At 44.8% G+C, this 15,919-nt stretch overlaps 1 long non-coding RNA gene across 1 annotated transcript; it reads right to left on the bottom strand.

Moving 5' to 3' along the window:
* Nucleotides 1–1,289: 1,289 nt before the first annotated feature.
* LOC132511193 (uncharacterized) lies at nucleotides 1,290–14,195 on the bottom strand. The gene is made up of 5 exons (XR_009537546.1): nucleotides 14,050–14,195; nucleotides 9,036–9,305; nucleotides 8,475–8,542; nucleotides 7,989–8,204; nucleotides 1,290–1,367 (listed from the first exon to the last, which is right to left on the bottom strand). It is a non-coding gene; the product is annotated as an uncharacterized LOC132511193 (long non-coding RNA).
* Nucleotides 14,196–15,919: the final 1,724 nt, after the last annotated feature.

Here is a 15,919-nt window from a genome sequence, read left to right as displayed (position 1 = left end):
TTACAATATTGCTTCTATTTTATGTTTTAGTGTTTTGGCCACGAGGAATGTGGGATCTTAGCTCCCCAACCAGGGGTCAAACCCACACCCCCTGTATTGGAAAGTAAGTCTTAACCACTGGACCGCCAGGGAAGTCCCTAGAGGTATAAAATATTAATGCTGCAAGAGACTTTTGAAATCAGCTAGTCCAAGACTCTCTTTTAGTACTTGCACAAGATGAGACACAAAAAGCAGGAGTTTTGCTCACAGCTCAGTTTGGGGTCCAAGCCAAGCCCAGAATCCAGAGCCAGAACTAGACTCCCTGAGATTCCCAAGCACTCAACAGTTTGCTTAGATATAGTCATAGTTGTTATACTTTTTCACTTGGTTCATAGGTTATTTTATCTTTAATTTTCAAAGCTTGGTTTTCTCCTGTACTAATGGGAGGATAAATCAGCATCATTTGGGAAAGAAACAAGAGCCTTAAATGTGTCCATACCCCTTCACCCAATAATTGTATTTCTGGGAATTTACCCAGAAAAAAAAAAAAAAAGACCAGAATTTGAAAACTTTTGCAATGGGCCCTTGCTGTTTTTACCTACCCAGTGTTTCTTTTCCTTTTGTTGGTAACTATATCCTTCTTTCATCCCCCAATTTATGCCAGCAGGGTTTGAGACTCTCCCTGAATTCTAACTAACCAAAAATACTTATAGAATATGTTCTCCTTTGTCTTTCTTTGATACCTATTCAGAGAGAGCACTTTTTCCATATGCTTACTGGTCACTTGTACTTCCCATTTATTCATTGAATAATCCTTCCACTCTCCCCCTTCCCACAATTTTGTAATACGACCTTTGTCATTCTCATACTACTAGGGGATATCTCTGAGGTATGTCTCTTCTCTTATTAACCTCTCTGTGCTTGCAGGCGTGGCATTCTGAGCTGAGACTGGATGATGAGAATTTCCACGAACAGGAATGGGCAAGGAGGGCAGTCTGTAGGAACAGGGTGGACAGGCTGTGTTGACAAAGGGGCTCACTGTATGACAACATGGTGCTTCCCAACATTTTTATTCTCAATTTTACTACCCGGGAAATCTAAATGTGGAGTCCAACATATATTTTAGAACATTTTTCTAATATAAATACTTGTGTTTTAATTTTGTCAATAAAGATATTTGGCAAGGGGAACACTATCAACATCATTTTATTCAAAAAAAAAGGAAGAAAAAGAAGAAAACAAGGAAGGAAATAATTTCAGAATGAAGGAAAAGCCTTCCCAACAAAGGTAACCTTCTCATACACATTGCACACACACGGTACGGGGTACCCAAGCACTTCCTTCGGGTCCAGGGCAAACCCCAGCGTTCAGGTTGTGTTTGGAAACTCCTGCAGTAATAGAGGAGAAGTAGGGTCTACAACACTCAGAAATGGATCAGGACTTTTCCCCACGGGTTCAAAGGTGCCTCGGCGGGGAGAACCGAAGACTGTGGACAGTCAGACTAAGAGCACGGAGCCTGACTCTGATCTGACTGCCCCACGCTCCTTGATGTCTTTCCTTCTTTCTTCTCCCGGTCCTGCCTCCAGACCTGATTTCAGACCTACTGGGGGCCTATGATTCTTTCATGAAAGGCAAAGGGAGAATTGCCCTTTGCCTGACTTAGAGATTTATTTTGCTGTAGGTCTGAGACTTCTCTTTGGTCACTGAAAATCACCATCTAACTTGTGGGGTGCAAGGGGGATATTTTAATGATATTTTAAAAGTGATCAGGGACTTCCCTGGCGGTCCAGTGGTTAAGATTCTGCGCTTCCACTGCAGTGGGCGCGGGTTTGATACCTGGTTGGGGAAGTGCCGCGTGGTGCAGCCAAAAAAAAAAAAAAATGTGACCATCGTTTCCTTTAAAATAAACTAAGTGAAAAAAAGCAAGGTGCAAAAGAATACATACATACATACGCATGCGCGCGCGCACACACACACACACACACACACACACACACACACACACACACACACAGAGGTTTACCTCATTTTATTGTGCTTGCATTTTTTACAAATTGAAGGCTTGCAGCAACCCTGCTTCGAGCAAGTCTATTGACACCATTTTCCAAGAGCATTTGCTTGCTTTGTGTCTCTGAGCCACATTTTGGTAATTCTCCCAATATTTTAAACCTTCCACCAGCAAAAAGATTATGACTCATTGAAAGCTCAGATGATGGTTAGTATTTTTTAGCAATAAAGTATTTTAAAATTAAGATATGTATATTCCTTTTTTAGTCATAATGCTATTGCACATTAAATAAACTACAGTATAGTGTAAAAACAACTTTTATATGCACTGGGAAACCGAAAAATTCATGTGACTCGCTTTATTGTGATATTCGCTTTACTGCTATGTTCTGGAACTGAACCCACAATATCTCCGAGGTATACCTTATATATACATATACTCATATATATAAGAAAAAAGGTAAGTGTGTATACCTGTATGTGCGTGTGCACAAGCGCACACACAAACACACACATTCTGCATTTATAAGAACTGCTGGTGGTTTGGCGATTGTCTCTGGGGAATAAAACTTGAGGCCCTACATCAACTATACTTCAATAAAAAAAAGATTAAAAAAAAAACCAAAAAACTTGAGGTCCACCATGGGAAGGAGACCTACTTTTCCTTATACATATCCTTTCATATTAACATGAATTTTTTTTTTACCGTGCTGTTTTCAGAGTGATTGTTTTAAAATCTTTATTTCGTCTCAAAAAAGGTAACAGATTATTTTCACTTTGGCATTCTCTTGCCCAGCCATTCTCTAGCCCATTTTTTGGTATCTATAAAATAAAACTTGAATAAAGATAAGAAAAACTAGTGACGATGCAAATTATCAGCTATGGACCTTCTAGATTTCTTTTTTGGTCGGCCAGGTTCTCAATGCCTACAACAGAACCTGCTCTCTTCACGTTTCCCTGACACGTGAGATAACCCTTCTTTAGGTGGTAACTGTGGGATTCAGCTTTTACCATCGCCCATTTTCTGTCCTTCCATTTCTCACAGCATTTTAGGTGGTCTGTGTGTGTTTTAGTTTTTAAAAATTCATTTGACTTGTTACTATTGAAATTTTCAAACACATACCAAAGTCGAGAGAATAACATAAGGAACCTCCAAGTACTCATCACCCTCATTCAGCAAACATCAGCTCACAGTCAATCTTATTTCATCTATAACCCCATCCTCAGTGGGGACATGTGCCTCCTTAACTATAGTTAGATTTGGAATTTGCTTTTCTTGGGGGACAGGGTAGGGGAAGCTTTTATTTAATAGCTTTATTGAGATATAATTCACATACCGTAAATTTCACTCCTTAAAGTGTACAACTCAGTGGTTTTACAGAGTTGTGCAATCACCACCATAACCTAATTTTGGAACATTTTTTTCATCCCCAAAAGAAACTTTGTATGTACCCATTAGCAGTCACTCTCCATCCTACACCTCGCCCCAGCCCTAGGCATCCACTGGTCTGCTTTGTCTCTAGAAATTTAACTGTTCTGAATAGTTCATAGAAATGGGACCAGAGAATATGTTGGGATTGCTTCTTTATGCCTCTCATAACCTCAGTGACTCAACGATTTAGTCCAACGTCTGAAGCTCAAAGAAGTCTAACCTCTGAACCTCCTGAGGCTGTTAGTCTTCTTCAATCTGGATTCAGCATTCCAACACCGGAACGCTGCTTTTGGGAGTGCCGTGTCTCCATGGTTACTGTCCTGAACTCCCTCTCAGCTACAGGGGAGCACTCAGTGCATGATGATGGTAAACTGCAGTGTTCTTTTAATGGAAATATAAAACCTGCTCAGGATGCAGTTAAGCTTTCTAAGGTCTCTTCCCCCTTCTCCTTCCGTTCCCCCTTGCATAGCTATACAGAAGCAGGAACACGCCCGCTGCCTCGAAGTTCCTCTGATTGTCCAGTCCTCCATGGAAAATCTTATTATTTGTTTGTCAGAGCAGAGACAAAACAAATGTCCTTAAAAGGAAACAAGCAACTGCAGAGGAGGACAATGCTCACCCAGGCAGCCTCCTCCTTTCCCCACTCCAGCCTGTACGGAGCAGGGGACAGGCAGACAAGCTTGGGTCCATGCCAGGGCAGATCCCAAAGAAGGGTGTCTGTAGTCTGTCCCCTCCTTGAAAGAAAGCAGGGCTTGAAAAGGCTCCCTTTCCCTGCAGGCCTCCCCCTGGTGCCAGATGCAGGTACTGTGAAAAGCACCGCTCCAACCCAGGCCTTACAACAGGAAAAGCTTCTGAAACAAGTTATTTGTGGTGGAGGGCAGCAAAACAGGCTGAGGGCCAGCAGGACTTCGCCGTGCTTAACAGCAGAGAATCTCAATCAGAGCAACATGTTTCTTTTCCCTTTCACTCCACTACTTACGTTATCTCACCTCCTCTCCCTGTAGCATCTCAACCTCTTTCATCTGATAATCCAACCTTAGCCGGTGGAATTAAAAAACCTATAACACCAAATACTTTTGGTGTAGATAGAAGTGCTTAAGAAAGGCAAGCCCTGGGCTAGCCATTAACCTTGGTTTTCCAGAAATATAGGAAATAGGTGAGGAAATATTTACATACTAGGGACCACAAAATGTAAGTTAAATCTTTACTTATTCTGTATCCTGTCCTGCAAAAACTGGGGTTCAGGATCTTTTAGTTTTCTTTTTCTTTTTAACCTTCCCATTTTATTTACTTATTTTTTAAATTGAGGTACAGTTTATTTACAACGTTTCAGGTGTACAGCAAGGTGACTCAGTTATCAGGACTTCCCTGGTAGGGCAGTGATTAAGACTGCGCTCCCAATGCAGGGGGCCTGGGTTCGGTCCCTGGTCAGGGAACTAGATCCCACATGCATGCTGCAACTAAGGAGCCCGCCTGCCACAACTAAGACCAGGCACAACCTAATTAATTAATTTTTTTAAAGTGATTCAGTTATATATATATATTCTTTTTCAGATCCTTTTCCCTTACATGTTATTACAAAATACTGAGTATAGTTCCCTGTACTATACAGTAGGTCCTTCCTTTAGTTTTTCTAAAGGGTCGAAGAGCTTTTTCCATCAATATTAGAAGGGTTGTTTTCATGATTCTAAGAATCATTTGTCTGTAGCCTCGAGCCTGTGAATGTTACAGGAATCTTCATTTGTTTGAGTGTTTGGTATAGAAAGCTGTCTTTGTTCACTTAAGATGTAAACTGTGTTAATCATCACAAGACGTTGACTTTGCTCAGGGACCTGGTCACTATTAACCGTCTGGGACATCACTGCTCTATCTCTAATTAATTCCACTAATAGAGAAACCTCTGTGTGTTCTCAGGAACCTATCTAAAGGCACTCCTTCTTGTAAAAACAAAACAAATGCAAATTAACAAATAAATCTATAAGATTAACTGGAAAACACAATGCAGAATCTTACTTTCCCAAACTCACTTGTACACCCAAACCAAGGAATCCATGCAAATATCTAGAACAATGTAAAGCCGTCTGGGAGGATTTTACAACTAACCAGTGGTTCCGTCACAGCAGATTTGGGGATGGGGGAAGAAGTCACTAAGTCAGGGAGGGAAAAATTCAAATTACCTGTTGGTGTTTCCATACTGGTGACAGCATTTCCTGCTCTGACACTCTTCGAAGGAGGACTGGACTAATGCTTAACACAGTATTCCAGGCTAAGTGCTCACTGACTCCTTAACACAGCCTCATGAAGTAGGTACTACTATTCCCATCTACTGTTGGGGAAGCTGATGCACAGAAAGCTTAAGTAACTTGCCCAGAGTCACACAGCTTGTGAGTGGCTCAGAGTCCATGCCACTGGCCACGACTCTTTACTGAATAAAAGGGAATCTTTCTCTCAGTCGACAAATATTTGAGCATCTACCATAAATTAGGTAATAAAATAAGGGAGCTCCACAAATATGATCTTTGCTCTCAAGGAGAGGAAAATTAATGGGGGTAATTTAGTAGGAGAAACAAGAGAAGTTCATAAGTAAATAGTGAAGCAGAACAAGATTAAGTTTCCTAAAAGAGGTATATACATTTTTCCATAGGGGTTCAGAGCAAAGAGGAGACACCCTCACGTCATATCTGGTTTGGAAGATGAAGGCTTCACTCAGGAGACGGGATATGAGCTGGATCTTAAAGGAGACCAGTATCCTGACCAGAAGACAGTTGCAGAAGGACAGAAGTTGTTCTAGGCCGAGGAAAAGATATGACATGTTGGGGAGTCCCATTTGGCCAGTGGGCTCTCATGTGGAACAAAGTATGAACTAGAACCAGGTCTCCTGACACCCCGTCTTGGGCTCCTTCCCCTACTCTTCACCGCCTTGTCAATCAGAGCATTCACCTGTTGATGACTCGGGCTTCTACGCTTGATAGAACCTCCCCAGGACTCAAGGTCTTTAGTTTAGAAGGAAGTGACTCCTTCCCGGGCTACTTCCTTCAGCTGGAGGTGGACCTCTAGCTCTGGCCTACTGCCAAGAAGCCGATAGTGACGTAATGCTACTCTTTTACTGTTCTCGTGATATCTGCCACGCCCACCTTGATATACTCCTTTTATAAGCCTCATGATGGCTTCTCTCTCCTGCCAGTCTTTGCTCAAGGAGAATCTGGGTCTGACTCAAAGATAAACAGGTTCAGTCCCTAACCTCAAAGAGTCCACAGTCAAGGGGAGATGACAAAATTCACAATTGCATCATCACATGGTACATGTAGTGACAGAGATGTGTCCAGGATAAGCTGGAAAAGAAAAGGATCCCCAACCCAGACTGAGGGAATTGACGTTTCCTGAGATGACAGCAGCTAAGCTGAGACTCCTGGGTGACAGGAGGAAGCCAGTCGAAGGGGGCTATCAGGGGCGGAGGACCTTCTAGGAAAAACAAAGAGGCAGAAGAGTGTGAGGTCTGTAAAGAACAATTTGGTGGGAGGCAGAGAGCTCTCCAGAAAGAAGGCAGGAGAGGAAGATAGAGATATTTAATATGACTTTTGTGTCATCCAAAACACATAGGAAAATGCGTCCTAAGCAGTAGACCCTCCATAGTTTTTTTTTTTAATAAATACAATAAGATGACAGATTAAATGTTCTCTAAAGTTCCTTGCAGTCTCCCAAAGTCAATGCTGCTGCTCAAGGCCTCTTTGAGATTTGAGTTCCAAAGATTGCGAGTTTCTAATGGGAGATATCAAACCTCATCTATGGGCTTATTTTCCAGAAAGTGTGCTCCATAGAAGTATCTATTTGGGTGAGGGGGAAGGATGTGAAACCTACCTTAAAGGTAAGCTATACTGTTTGCTGGGTTTGCTCTGCCCTTGGGTGAGTTTTCAAAACAAGGCCCTGGACTGGGGACAATCACACGGGAGGGGTAAGAACTGTGACCCTTTGAAACCACCACGTTGAAGCAGAGGTAATAAGCAAGATAATTCCATATATATGTGTTAGCATACGGTATTTGTCTTTTTCTTTCTGACTTACTTCACTCTGTATGACAGACTCTAGGTCTATCCACCTCATTACAAATAGCTCAATTTCGTTTCTTTTTATGGCTGAGTAATATTCCACTGTATATATGTGCCACATCTTCTTTAAGGATCAGGCTGATTTTGGCTTATCTCCTCTGACCTCTGAAGCCAGTGTTCCTGAGATAGAGGGGAGGGGACTGGGGCGCTGTGCTGCCGGAGCAGAAGGCAAACAGCAGGAAGGTGGCAGCACTCACCTATGATCTCCTTCTTATGCGACTCAGACGTGGGATAAATCATCAAAATCAGTACGAAGGGTTTACCCCACACACAATGGCACACGAATTAAGGGCCTTCACAGTGCCCACCCCAAGGCCAGTCTTCACAAGACGATGAGGATTTTGTGTCCACCCTTCCTACCCACCCACAATATTAGAATGTTAAATGCTGCTGTGAGGTCTTCACAATAGGAACCCTAACAATTGTCTAGGATCCCAGGTACAGTAAGTCCCCTATGTACGAACCTTCAAGTTGTGAACTTTCAAAGATGCGAACGTGCGTTCAGGCATGAGTGAAACTGCAGCTCGCCCTCCGTCTCCTGTTGCTGACGATCCTTCAGCTCTACCATCTCCCACCTCCTCTCCCTCCTCCAGTCAGTAACTCTTCTTGCCTGTTCACTCGATGCCAGCCCCTGTATGCCAGCTGTCGTACTGTACTACTGTCCTTTTCAAGGTACTGTACTGTAAGATTAAAAATGGTTTATTTTTTGTGTTTGTTTTTAATGTATTATTTGTGTGAGAAGTATTATAAACCTATTACAGTACAGTCCTATATAGCCGATTGTGTTAGTTGGGTACCTAGGCTAACTCTGTTGGACTTACGAATAAATTGGACTTACAAACACACTCTTGGAACAGAACTCGTTTGTATGTAGGGGACTTACTGTACTTTGTGGCTAATAGGTAAGGAAATTACAGGAAAGGAAAAGTGAGGGGATGGAGAATCCTTACCACTTGCCCCTCCCAGCCATCTGGACTGGATATTATGAGGGACCACAAGGAACCATCATCTTTCTTGGCTGCAGAATGAAAACAGTGTTAGGTCCCCCTAACTCACTGACTCCCTATCTAAGAAGTGCTATTCAAAAAAAAAAAAAAAAAACTTTCAAACTAGAAAAAAAAGAAAACTGCTATTCCACCTGGCAGGTAAGAGCCTTAGGGCTGTTTAGGCACCGTGAGGCCGTCCGCCAAGAAGCACAGGGATTCTCCAGGTGAGACGGGCATGTTAGACCCCTGCTCCCCTTGGTCAATCCCCCGCCTCCATCCCCTCCCCAGGGCCACCACTCCTACGCCTTGTCCCCCAGCTTCTACTCTTCTGTGAAAATTCATGGTGAATCCCAGGTCTGAAGCACTTCCCACTGAGACCTATGGTGACCTTCCTTCCATTTACGTCCACCCTCTCACCCGAGACGTGAACAAGTGAAACCGAAGGTGGTTTTCAGTCAGATCCATGAAACGCTAACTTCCTTAATAAATAATACGCTGTAACCTACCTTCACTGATCAGGCTCACCTTGTTTTTACAAAACTTCCACGTCCTCTAAGCTTCACGTAGCCTAAACGATAAGAAGTTTGCCTGAGTTGTCGTCCAGTCAGCTGTGTCCAGTTTGAGCTCTAGCCGGTTAAGACTGGTTGAGACCGCGGGCCTTCCATCTGGGCATGCGCAAGTGTCCCCGCGGTGACCTTTTGACGTCAGCGGGCCCCCAAGTCCACCCTCAGAACGTGCTAATGGCGCCATTTTCTCAACACCCGGCCCATGAAGAACCCTGTAGCTTAGCTGCACCTGCGCAGAACAGAACGTGGATTACCTCGCCTTTTCTTATTCCCATCACCTTTCCCCACGCTCCCCAGGCCTCAGACGGCCTTGCTTCTTTATCCCATAAACACTCCAACCCCTCTCATTCCTGGAGGTGGATCTGAGATTTGTTCCCCTGTCTCCTCGCCTGCCTTGTGAATAACACTTTGCTGTAAACCTCGGGGTCTCTGCGTTTGGCTCACTGCAGGTGCCCAGTGATATTCTTCCTTAAGGAATATTCCACTTCCTACTTCAAGTATCCATTCCTCCCTGGGCTCCAAACAAGAGGTGCTCTTATAATCCTACAAGCCATGAGCACCCCAGGCACACTTAACTTCTTTTTTTTTCTTTCTTTTTTAATTTTTGGCTGCCTCGGGTCTTCGTTGCTACACACGGGCTTTCTCTCTAGTTGCGGCGAGCGGGGCTACTCTTCGTTGTGGTGCCTGGGCTTATTGCGGTGACTTATCTTGTTGCGGAGAACAGGCTCTAGGCATGTGAGCTTCAGTAGTTGCAGCACGTGGGCTCAGTAGTTGTGGCTCACGGGCTTAGTTGTGCCGTGGCATGTGGGATCTTCCCGGACCAGGGATCAAACCCATGTCCCTTGCACTGGCAGGCGGATTCTTAACCACTGCGCCACCAGGGAAGTCCCCAGGCACACTTATTTCTGATAATACCTGTTCAAAGCCCACTCCTTGACCCCCATCTTGTGGGTCTTGCCTCTCCTGTAGTCTTTCTAGCATCTGCTTCTCTTCAGTTACAGAGCTTCATTTCTAAGACACAGAGGTTTCTTTAGTCTCAAACTCATTCCCAGAAAAGCATCTGCACTTAATTATTTTCCTTTCCCCGCTCTGCAAGGCCCCTATCACATAGGCGACTTTGTCTATACATCGTCGTGATTCTTCTCATTTTTTCCAGCCATTTAAAAATGTAAAAACTGCCCTTAGCTCTCTGGCCATACAAAAACAGGCAGCGGGGACTTCCCTGGTGGCGCAGTGGTTAAGAATGCACCTGCCAATGCAGGGGACATGGGCTCGAGCCCTGGTCCAGGAAGATCCCACATGCCGCTGAGCAACAAAGCCCATGCACCTCAACTACTGAGCCTGCGCTCTAGAGCGCGTGAGCCACAACTACTGGGCCCTCCTGCCGCAACTACTGAAGCCTGCGTGCTGCAACTACTGAAGCCCGTGTGCCGCAACTACTGAAGCCCGTGTGCCTAGAGCCCGCACTCCGCAACAAGAGAAGACACCGCAATAAGAAGCCCGCGCACTGCAACGAAGAGTAGCCCCTGCTCACTGCCACTAGAGAAAGCCTGCGCGCAGCAAGGAAGACCCAATGCAGCCAAAAATTAAATTAAATAAATTTTTTTAAAAAAAGGTGGTGGGCCAGAGAGACCCCTGAGATGGACAATAAACAAGTGAAGAAGTACAAAGTAGCCTTTCAAAGAGAGAGGAAGGCTATGTGGAAAATAAAACAGGGTGAAATACACTAGAGAGTGTGGGTGTCTCTGGGTAACATGATGGGAAATCAAAGAAGGTTCTCTGAGAAAACACGATTCAGTTGAGACATAAATGATACACAAAGATGGGGAAAGAAAGTGCTTAGACACTCAGAGATAAAGTGAGAAAGGTGGGTGAAGACCAGATCCTGTGGGCCTCATGAGCCATGGTAAGGAGACTGGCTCTCAATCTAAGTGTCCTGGGAACCACAGATTTGAAAGAGGAGAGAGGCTGTGAGGTTGGGCCCCGGAAGCTTTACTTCTAAGAAGCTTCATATGTGATTCTGATGTACAACCAAATTAAGAACTCTATAGCATCCTAAACATTTCCCCTCAAAGGTCTGACTCTGGATCTTCTGTCTAGAATCTTTTCAAAAGGATATTTCCAAAGGCCTTCTTTCCCTTACCATGTAGTGTGCAGTAAGGGTTTCTAGCTGGGTCCTGGTCTCACAATCCCACATCCTGCCCATTTCATGACTGAAGAATGATCAAGACGTTCTGAATCATAGAGAAAGCAAGCTGGGTGGTTCCTCCATCATGGGAGTGACAGCCACCTGCCTGGTTCTGCATAAACTTTCACAGGAGCTAATTCAAGTGTGAATGCCCTGCCCTGGAAATTAACAAGGATAAGAATCCATCTGACTTTTTACCATATTTATTAAATGTATTTAGTTACTCTCCAATACAGCTCCTGCTGTCTACTACAAGTTATGATATAGCCAAAAGCTATTCATTATGTTTACAGACTATCTCCTTAGTGAGAATTATCCAAGAACTAATTATTATCTGAGAACTCAAGCTTTGATTAAATTTGTAGACTTCTTCCCTCCAGGATGAATTCTCTGAAACTCAATAATGTGAGAAATTCATTTAAAGCCAGAACCACATTTGCCTATTATGATACAACAGAAATAGTACCAGCCTGGAAATCTGAGATCTGGTCCCAGACTTACTGGATTCTAAGCAAGTTAGTTAGAATTTCTGGGCCTCATTTCCCTCATGAGTATTAAAATTCTGATAGTGTTTACAATTTTGTATACAATTAACATGCATTATTTTGTGACTTAAAGTCAAATAAAAACCTTACAAGAAAAAAATCAGAGAATTGGGCTAAATAATTTTCCCATATATATTCTCTCATGTGCAACTCAATTCAAATACAGGTTGTAATGCCTTTATCATTTTCACAGCTTCTCTCTTTTGTGGGTTTTCTTGTGTGTGTGGGGGGGGGTTTGGTTTGTTTTGTTTTGTTGCTGCTTTGTTTTGTTTTTGTCCCCCCCTCCCCCACCCCTCCCTGCAGGGCTTGCAGAATCTGTTCCCAGATCAGTGGATAGAACCCATGCCCGCAGCAGTTAAAGCACATAGTCCTAAACACTGGACCACCAGGGAATTCCCTCTGTGGGTTTTCTTCTCTGAAATCTTCCTAAGGTGACTGCCTCGCTTTTGCTATGGGAATTTCCCTTTAAGACACTAACATACACTCATTTGCAGATTTCTGAAAATCCTGTTTCCTGGTCATCATTCTTTTTCCTCTGCAGTCCCACACAACCTAACATGCTAAGCACATAGCTGGTGGGTGTTCAATAAATACTTGTAACAAACGTTTTAGGGTACATTTATGGGAGACAACAAGAGATCCTTTGTGGTGAGGAAATGTGGATTATTTCCATTTTCTTCCTTCTACTTTTCTGTATTTACCAAATTTCGAACAAAGCAAACCCCAATCCAAAAGTTCCTCTAGTATGGGGGCATCGTTGCCCCTAAGGTTGGTCCACTTCCCTTGCACCGTCCCTATGTCAGAGGGTGCCCAATGAATGTCCCTTCTCTTTCCCTTCTTTGGAATTCCTGATCGTCCATGATGGGGAAGAAAATACTAACTCTGAAGGGAGTCAGGTCGTTCCCTCTGGAAAACGAAGATGATAGCTGGTCTCGGAAGAAGAAATGCCCGCAGAGCTCCAGGCCCTACACTCCACACCCGTGCCGCTCTCCTCGGGCCCCCGAGTCCCCCAGCCTCAACCTTGGGCAGCTCCAAGCACGCGGGAAAACGAAGCCCACCCTAGCGCCGCGTCACGCCCAGCCTCTTGCGCGTGCACGCCCCCCGGAGACTCAGGAGCGCGCAAGGCCGCACTCTCTCAAGGCTCTGTGAACGCGCTAGCGAAAGCTACCCGCAAGCGAACGTGCGCCCTTTCTCCCCCTGGCGGACAACAGTGGAACAACAGGGCTTGGGGGCGAGGCTTTGGTGGATACGGGGTAACGGGCATCGTGGAGGGTTGAGCTGGAGAACGCCTCTGACATTTTGGGGGACCCGACCTCATTTTGCGACACCTCTCTTCTTTTTCCAGTCTTCATTTCCAGTTCATAACAAGGGAAAAGGGAAGGCACCAACCTTGAGCTCCCAATATGTGCTAGACCCTTTTCCTGTATTATCTCATTAAATCTTCCCATTGATTAGTCCTATTTACAAAGAAGGAAACTGAGGCCCAGAGGGGGTGACTTACCCAGAGTAACACAGCTAACTAGTGATGAGTCTGGAACCCAGGTCTGTGTGCTCCAAAGTTTGACTGCAGCCCTATCCTTCTGGAGATGGGGTCCTGGGCTTAAAGAACGAGACCCTGCTTCTCCTCTCTGGCTGAGAAGTCACTCCGTAAGGACAGCCAGAACTGTTTCCATGGTCATTTTAAAGAAGCTTAGCTCATTAGGCATGAGAACTTTTCAGGCTGGTCCATGTGCCTGGGGCATCAGGCAGGATCCCAGCTGCAGCCTAAGAGCTACGGGAGCTCAGGGCAAGACCTTCCCAGGTTATCGGAACACACAGTCCTTCTCCAGGTTCGGGGGCAGAGGGAGCATAAGAAAGGACCTGGAGGAGCCGAGATGGAAATCCTCATTGATGAGGCTATTGGGGCACTGCATTGTTTAGGGATGAGAGAAGCAGCTTCTACAACATCCATCTGGTGACCAGATCTTTAGGAGAGACATACTATCCAGATGATGCCACAGTCTCCTCTTGCCTTTCAAGAGAGACAGAAGTGGGTGGGAGGAGTGAGAATGTTTATAATGAGGCGGAGGCTGTTGGCCTGAATTTCCAAGGAAACCAAGGGTAAAATTGAGGGAGCTAGAAAGCTGGCAGGTTGTCTGCCATGACTTTTGTCCACGATCCTGGAGGAGGCTTACAAATAGTGGTTCTCATTTCTTCTCAGGGCAGCTTTGGAAGAGACCAGAAACTAGAGGCAGACTCACGTGAGGAGAAGGCAACGTGGTTTCTAGAAGGAAAGATGATCGTCCTAGAGGCATGAGACAGTCTGAGCTTCAGTCAAGTTGACCTGAGCTGGAATCCTAAGTTTGCCTCTTAGGAACTGTATCACATTGGGCAACTCATTAATCTATTCAAACCTCAGTCTTCCCATCTGAAAAATGGAGACAAAAAGAGTCCTTTACAGTTTTAAGGCTGATATGCATAAGGGATGCTAGCATGTGTAGAACAGATAAGAGATTAGTGGGCAATTCTCTGAATAAAATCTAAAATTCATCACATTTTAAAAGACTGAGCTGAGGGCTTCCCTGGTAGCACAGTGGTTAAGAATCCGCCTGCCAATGCAGGGGACATGGGTTCGAGCCCTGGTCCGGGAAGATCCCACATGCTGCGGAGCAACTAATCCATGAGCCACAACTACTGAGCTTGCGCTCTAGAGCTCGCAAGCCACAACTACTGAGTCTGCATGCCACAATTACTGAAGCCCGCACACCTAGAGCCCGTGCTCTGCAATAAGAGAAGCCACCGCAATGAGAAGCCCCTGCACCGCAACGAAGAGTAGTCCCCGCTCGCCACAACTAGAGAAAGCCCGCACGCAGCAACGAAGACCCAACGCAGCCAAAAAAAAAAAAAAAAAAGATTGAGCTGGAAGAGAGAAATGGATAAAAATGGTAGAAAACATTTATACAAGGTAGTCTTGAGGGGAAAATAATCCCACTGTATTTTAAATTAGTGAGCTATCTCTCCCATCTCAAATCCTACAAACTGTCTGTGCCACTCAGCTTGCTCTGACGTGCAGAGAACTTTGTAGTCTATCATTTTCTTGCTCACATTTAGTCTCTTTGACCAGATTATAAACTGCTCAAATAAACACAGTCGACAAACCATCCATTACATTCCAAATCTTGGGTCACTGTCAACGGATCCCTGAAGACCTGGCATTCAAAGTTGCCAAAATAAAGGTAGCCAGCATAAGGGTGCAGAAACCAATTGTAAACAATTGTAGCCTTGCCCAGGGCTGCGGTTTGGCTGCGACTGGGATAATGTCTATGGTTTTGGCTGCTTGCACCTCAAGACTGACATCAGGAAGCTGTGGGCAAGCAGCTCAAATTTTCAAATGGGTGGAAGTGTGTTCCTAAGGTTGAAAACATGGGGATTCTGGGGTTTGGCCTGGTGCAGGCAGAACAGTGTTGCGATTTAACCTGCAAAACATGTACAATACGGCACTGCCATGGACAGGCTCCTCCAAGCTAGAACGTTAAAACAAGCAGGCAGCATCCTCCTTGAAAGCAATCTTAAGACAAAATACTATTTGGAATACGGAATGCGCCCGGATAAAAGGCAGGAAACACGAACGGGATGAAATAATCAGGTGGGTGCAGTAAGCTTGATTAACACGTTCATTGTAAAACACACCCAAGACAGAACAGAACCTGGGGAAGTCGTGGCTGCTTGGGAGAACTTTCAAATAGCTAAGTGATTCAAAGACGCAGAAACACCCCCCCCCCGCCCTGTCCCCCAAATGCCTCTATTTCCTGTTAGGAACAGCCACTTGGGCGTTGCCAGGCTGAGACTCCCTCTTCCTCCCCTCTCATCCCTCCCTCACCTCCCTCCAGGACAATGACAGCAGTTTTGGGGGCAGAGATGGAGACACTGGGTAAGCAAAAATGACAGGGATATAAGGAATGGGTTACACACTCAAGAGGAGACGTGATGCTGAACATTCCAGAAACCATGATGGAAACATTCTTCTACCTTGACCTGAGTGGTGACCTACGCAAAAATTCACTGAGCCGCACTTGAGATCTGCGCACTTTACTTTTATATAATCTAGACCTCCGTTGAAAACCAAAACCA

This window comes from Lagenorhynchus albirostris, chromosome 20 (genome assembly GCF_949774975.1).
Source record: "Lagenorhynchus albirostris chromosome 20, mLagAlb1.1, whole genome shotgun sequence".
In the NCBI taxonomy this organism is placed as follows: Eukaryota; Metazoa; Chordata; class Mammalia; order Artiodactyla; family Delphinidae; genus Lagenorhynchus; species Lagenorhynchus albirostris.
The sequence above is the reverse complement of the archived record's forward strand: the minus strand, read 5'-3'. Positions and strand labels throughout refer to the sequence as shown.